Source organism: Notamacropus eugenii, chromosome 4 (assembly GCF_028372415.1).
Source record: "Notamacropus eugenii isolate mMacEug1 chromosome 4, mMacEug1.pri_v2, whole genome shotgun sequence".
In the NCBI taxonomy this organism is placed as follows: domain Eukaryota; kingdom Metazoa; phylum Chordata; class Mammalia; order Diprotodontia; family Macropodidae; genus Notamacropus; species Notamacropus eugenii.
The window spans coordinates 288,605,809-288,612,535 of record NC_092875.1 but is presented as its reverse complement, the minus strand read 5'-3'; positions in this window follow the sequence as shown (position 1 = coordinate 288,612,535).

Genomic DNA, 6,727 nt, shown 5'->3' with positions numbered 1-6,727 from the left:
AGAATGAAGATTAAAAAAAAGAATATAAAAATCATCCTTGTTCTCCAAAATCTTATATTCTATTGATTGGCTACAACATGTATGCAAATAAATTAAACTGAAGAGGGAGATGCACTTACAATTAGGGGAATCAGGGAAGGCTACATGGAGGAGGTACAATGTGAAGGAAGTCAAGTTCTCTCAAATGTCAAAATGAGGAGAGAATACATCTCAGATATGGAGGATAGCTTGTGTAACTACATGGAGATAGAAGATGGAATTAGTAAATTCAGGGAATATAGTAGTAGTCCAGTTTAGTTGTAACAGAGTAGATAAAGAGAAATAGTTTGGAACACAACTTGAAAAGCAGTTAAGATCTAGACTGTGTATGGCCTTAAATTCCAAGTGCAGTAGATTGTTTCATAGCCTGTAAGTATTGGACATCATGGAAGGTTTCAGAGCAGGGCAATGGTATGATCTTGAGGAAGATATATGTGGCCTTTGTGTGGAGAATGGAGTGGAGAGAGGAGAGGCCCAGAAGCCAGCAATGTAACGTGGAGGCTATTAGAGCTTCAGCTAAGACATGAGTAGGACCTGAATGAGTGTAGAGGCTATCGAGGGAAGAAAGAGTCAATGAAACTTGTCAATTGATTGGGGGAGGGAGAACGGAAACACAAGAATAACTTAAAAAGTCACAGGGAGCAAAACACATAAAGAAAAGAGCTATATCATAATGACTCAGTCTACTCATGAGCAATTAATATTTCTCCAATTGTTTAGATTCATCTTTATTTGAAAAGCATTTTGTAATTGTGTCTTTCCTTTAATCATCAGGATTTCCATTTTGGTGTTTCATTGGGAATTTTAAATTTGTTCATTGTAGCTATTTTAGTTGCATGTACAATTCATCAATCTGTTCTTTATTTTTATTGATGTGTATTTAGAGATTTTCCATTTAGTACTGCTTTGGTTGCATCCCATAATTTTTGGTACATTGTGTCATTGGTGTCATTCCCCTTAATGAAATTATTAATTCTTTCTATTATTTGCTCTTTGATCCACTCATTCTTTAAGATTAGATTATTTAGTTTTAAATTAAATTTTAATCTATGCTTTTATGATTCTTTTTTGATCGAAAACAATGCATTTAATATGGATTTGATAAAAGAAAATGCTATTCTGCATTTGTTGTGAAGTTTTTATGCCTTAAGTTATGGTAGATTTTTGTGAAGGTATGATGTACAGTTGAGGAAAACATATACTCTTTTCTATTTCCATTCCATTTTCTCTGGAAAACTACCAAAACTAACTTTTCTAAAATTTTATTCATCCCTTAACTTCTTCCTTGTTTATTTTCTGGTCAGGTTTTCCACTAGTGAAGTTTTGCTGTCTGTTTTCTCCTGAAACTCATTTAACTTTTCCTTTAAGAATTTGGATGCTATGTCATTTGAGGCATATAAATTTTATTGTCTCATTCTCTATGGTGCCTTTCAGCAAGATGTAGTTTCTCTGCTTATCTCTTTTGCTTAGGTCTATCTTTGCTTTTGCTTTTTCTGAGATCATGATTGCTACCTCTGTCTTTTTAATTCAGCAGAAACATGATAGATTCTACCTGAGCCCTTTATTTTAACTCTGTGTGTATCTGTTTCAAGTGTGTTTTTGTAAACATCGTATTGTTGGATTCTGATTTCTAATCCATTTTGTTACCTGCTTCTATTGGATGGTTGAGTTCATTCCATTCACACTCACAGTCATGTTTACCAACTGTTCATTTCTTTCCATCCTATTTTCTTTCATTTAGTCTCCCCTCTGTCTTTTTTAAGCCTGCCCCTCATATAAATTAGGTTTTGCTTTTGACCACTGCTTTCCTTTATCTATTCGCCTTTTAATGCCTCCTCATCCCCTCCTTTCTTGTTGAGTAATATGGATTTCTATATCCAACTGAGGATGTGTTAGTGTGTGCATTTTCTCTCCTTGAAACAATTTGGATGAAAGTGAGCTTTAAGCATTGTGTGTCCCCTCCCACTATCTCCCCCTTAACTGTGGAAGCTGTTTCTTATATGCTTCTTTTATGTGAGATAATTTTACCCATTCTTCTCCCTTCCCCCTTTTCCAAGGGCATTCCTCTTTTTTGCCTATTCATTTTTTGTGCATCATCCCAACATAAACAATTCATTTCCATTCTCCCTGTCTATGTAGAATCCCTCTAACTGCCCTAATGATACAATTCTTTGTTGTCACTGTTGAGTTGTTTCCTTCATGTTTGATTTATATGGAATTTTCTTGATAAAGATACTGGATTGTTCTGACATTGCCTTCTCCATGTCATTTTACAGATGAGGAAACTGAGGCATATGGTTTAAGTGACTTGTCCAGGGTCACACAGCTAGTAAGTGTCTGAGGTCAAATTGAATTTAAAAATTGGAACCTTCCTGATTTTAGTCTTGGTACTCTATCCTTTGCACCACCTAGCTGCTCACCATGTTCTTAGGAGTTAGCATTATCAACCATCACATTATCAACATCCCATATAAGAATGTAAACAGTTTAATCTTATTAGTTCCGTTATGATTTCCCTTTCATGTTTGCCTTTTTTATGTTTTTCTACCTTCTTGTATTTGGATGTCAAATTTTCTGTTCGTATTTCTTCTTGACCCGGGAGCTGTGCAATTTGGATGTTAAATTCCTGGAAGTTTTATTTTGGGATCTCTTTCAGGAGGCAATTGGTAGATTCCATCAATTTCTATCTTATCCCTTGATTCCAGGATGTAAGGATGGTTTTTCTTGATAGTTTCTTTAAATGTGCTGTCTAGGCTCTTTCTTTAATCATGGTTTTCATGTATTCCAATAATTCTTATTACCTCTTGATCTATTTTCCAGGTCAATTTTTTCCCAATAAGATATTTCCCTTTTTCTTCTATTTTTTTCTCATTCTTTTGACTTTGTTTTATTGTTTCTTGATGTCTCATAGAATAATTAGCTTCTGATTGCTCACCTCTAATTTTTAAGGAAATATTTTCTTCAGTCAACTTTTGTACCTCTTTTTCCATCAGCCAATTTTGCTTTTTAAGGCATTCTTCTCTCTAGTGGATTTTTGTGCATCTTTTTCATTGCGCCAATTCTGCTTTTCTAAGGTAGTATCTTCTTTGGTATTTATTTGTGCCTCTTACCAAACTGTTGACTAGCTTTTCATAATTTTTTTGGATCACTTTCATTTATTTTCCTCTAGCTCTCTAATTTTATTTTTTAAAATCTTTTTGACTTTTTCTTGGAATTCTTTTTTTTGTATTTAAATTTATTTATTTAAGTTTTCAACATTCATTTCCACAAAATTTTGGGTTCCAAATTTTCTCCCCATTTGTCCCCTCCCCCCACCCCAAAACACCAAGCATTCAAATTGCCCCTATCACCAGTCTGCCCTCTCTTCTATCATCCCCCCCTTCCTTTGTCCCCATCTTCTCTTTTGTCCTGTAGGGCCAGATAACTTTCTATACCCCTTTACCTGTATTTCTTATTTCCTACTATCAAGAACAGAACTCGACAGCTGTTCCTAAAACTTTGAGTTCCAACTTCTCTTCATCCCTCCCTCCCCACCCATTCCCTTTGGGAAGGCAAGCAATTCAATATAGGCCAAATCTGTGTAGTTTTGCAAATGATTTCCATAATAGTCATGTTGTGTAAGACTAACTATATTTTCCTCCATCCTATTCTGCCCCCCATTTCTTCTATTCTCTCTTTTGATCCTATCCCTCCCCAAGAGTCTGGACTTCAAATTGCTCCCTCCTCCCATTGCCCTCCCTTCCATCATCCTCTCCACCTTGATTATCCCCTTTCCCCCCACTTCCCTGTATTGTAAAATAGGCTTTCATACCAAAATGAGTGTGCATTTTATTCCTTCCTTCAATCGAATGTGATGAGAGTAAGCTTCATGTTTTTTTCTCTCACCTTCCCCCTTTTTCCCTCCACTGAAAAGTCTTTTACTTGCCTCTTTTATGAGAGATAATTTGCCCCATTCCATTTCTCCCTTTCTCCTCCCAATATATTTTTCTCTCACCACTTAATTTCATTTTTTTAAGATATGATCCCATCCTATTCAATTCACCCTGTGCTTTCTGTGTGTGTGTGTGTGTGTGTGTGTGTGTGTAATCCCACCAACTACTCAGATACTGAAAAAAGTTCCAAGAGTTACAAATATTGTCTTTCCATGTAGGAATGTAAATACTTCAACTTTAGTAAGTGCCCTATGATTTCTCTTTGCTGTTTACCTTTTCATGTTTCTCTTCATTCTTGTGTTTGAAAGTCAAATTTTCTTTTAAGCTCTGGGCTTTTCATCAAGAATGCTTGAAAGTCCTCTATTTCATTGAAAGACCATTTTTTCCCCTGAAGTATTATACTCAGTTTTGCTGGGTAGGTGATTCTTGGTTTTAGTCCTAGTTCCTTTGACTTCTGGAATATCATATTCATGCCCTTCTATCCCTTAATGTAGAAGTTGCTAGATCTTGTGTTATCTTGATTGTATTTCCACAATACTTGAATTGTTTCTTTCTAGCTCCTTGCAATATTTTCTCCTTGACTAGGGAACTCTGGAATTTGGTCATAATGATCCTAGGAGTTTCTCTTTTTGGATCACTTTCAGGAGGTGATCTGTGGATTCCTTGAATACTTATTTTACCCTATGGTTCTAGAATCTCAGGGCAGTTTTCCTTGATAATTTCATGAAAGACGATGTCTAGGCTCTTTTTTTTGATCATGGCTTTCAGGTAGTCCCATAATTTTTAAATTGTCTCTCCTGCATCTATTTTCCAGGTCAGTTGTTTTTCCAATGAGATATTTCACATTATCTTCCATTTTTTCATTCTTTTGATTTTGTTTTGTGATTTCTTGGTTTCTCATAAAGTCATTAGCCTCCATCTGTTCCATTCTAATTTTGAAAGAACTATTTTCTTCAGTGAGCTTTTGAACTTCCTTTTCCATTTGGCTAATTCTGCTTTTGAAAGCATTCTTCTCTTCATTGGCTTTTTAAACTTTTTTTGCCAATTGAGTTAGCCTATTTTTCAAGGTGTTATTTTCTTCAGCATTTTTTTGGGTCTCCTTTAGCAAGGTGTTGACCTGCTTTTCATGCTTTTCTTGCATCTCTCTCATTTCTCTTCCCAGTTTTTCCTCCACCTCTCTAACTTGATTTTCAAAATCCTTTTTGAGCTCTTCCATGGCCTGAGACCATTGAATATTTATTTTGGATGTTTGGGATACAGAAGCCTTGACTTTTATGTCTTTCCCTGATAGTAAGCATTCTTCTTCTTCATCTGAAAGGATGGGAGAAGATATCTGTTCACTAAGAAAGTGACCTTCTATAGTCTTATTTTTTTTTTCCTTTTTTGGGCATTTTCCCAACCAGTTACTTGACTTTTGGCTCCTATGTCAAGAGTAGGGTATACTCTGGGGGTCTGTAAGATTTCAGTTCCTCCAAGGTGGCACAATCAGGCATGTACCCTGGTCTGGGAGCAGAAAGAGATTTTTGTGCCCAGAATCTTAGCAGTTACCTCTCCACAGCCACCTGGCCTCCAGTTCCACCAAGCCAGCATGGGTGGCTGATTTTCAGATAAGCTGCATGGGCAAGGCGGCCATTCAGTGTGAGATAAAGACCAGCTCCCTCAGGGTCTCCACACAGGGCTGAGGCAAGAATTGGCTCCTCGGTGACCCCAGGAGTTTTTATAATCCAACAATGGGTGCAGACCACTGTAGGGGCTGCCGTGGGAACTGCCACCACCTGCCTGATGTGGCCTCTGAAGCGGCTGCTTGAGGCTGGAGCTATGGGAAGGCCCTTCTCCCTTCCTGGCCAGCTGAAAAAACCCTGCCACTGACCTTTGGCACCTGTGGGTTGAGGAATCTGCGAATTGCTGCTACTGGGACTAGGGATTCCGTGACTGAAGATCCCCCCCACCCCCCAGTGAGGGCTGTTTTTGAGCTGCATGCTGCAGCCAAGGCTGGGTTGGGCTTTGCTCTGCTTTGGGTGCAACAAATGTTTCCCGTGGGCCTTTCAGGTCACTCTGGGCTGGAAATCTCCTCCACTTTGCTGTTCTCCGCTTCTGCTGCTCCAGAATTTGTTGAGAGTTGCTCTCTACAGGCATTTTATGGGCTGTGGGGGGACAGCCTGAATATGTGTGTCTTTCTACTCCACCACCTTGGCTCTGTCCCCCTTTTTTGGAATTCTTGTTGGGGTTTTTTTTACTGGGATACTTTGCTTGTAGCTATTTTGAAATTGTTTTCTTCTGTGTTTGTGCCTTGATCTTCTTTGTCACCATAGTAACTTTTTATGCTTTTTTTTTCTTTTTTGCCTTTTGTTAATTTTTCCAGCTTATTTCTTGAATTTTAATTTTCTGTTAAAACTGGACTCTGCTCTTAGAGTAGAGAGGGTATTTTCAGGTTTTTTGTGCTACTGTTTTCAGAGCTAGTTCTGGAGTTCTGTAAATTTTCAGTGCTTTCAAAGTGGTATGATCCAAGAAGAGGTGTGGTTATTACTCTCCTGGTCTTTTCTCTGGTTTTTACTCAGGAAGGGACCTTGCTTTCCTATAGTCACAAGTGCTATCACTCTTTTTGGTCCTGGAACTGTAATTAAGCTCTTTCTCCTTTTTTTGCAGCTGCAACTGTTAGGGCTCCTTTCTGCCCTGGAATAGAGAACAGGGCTTCTATTCCTCAGTGAGTGACCATCTACATTCTTTTCTGCCCTGCAATTGTAACTAGAGCTTTG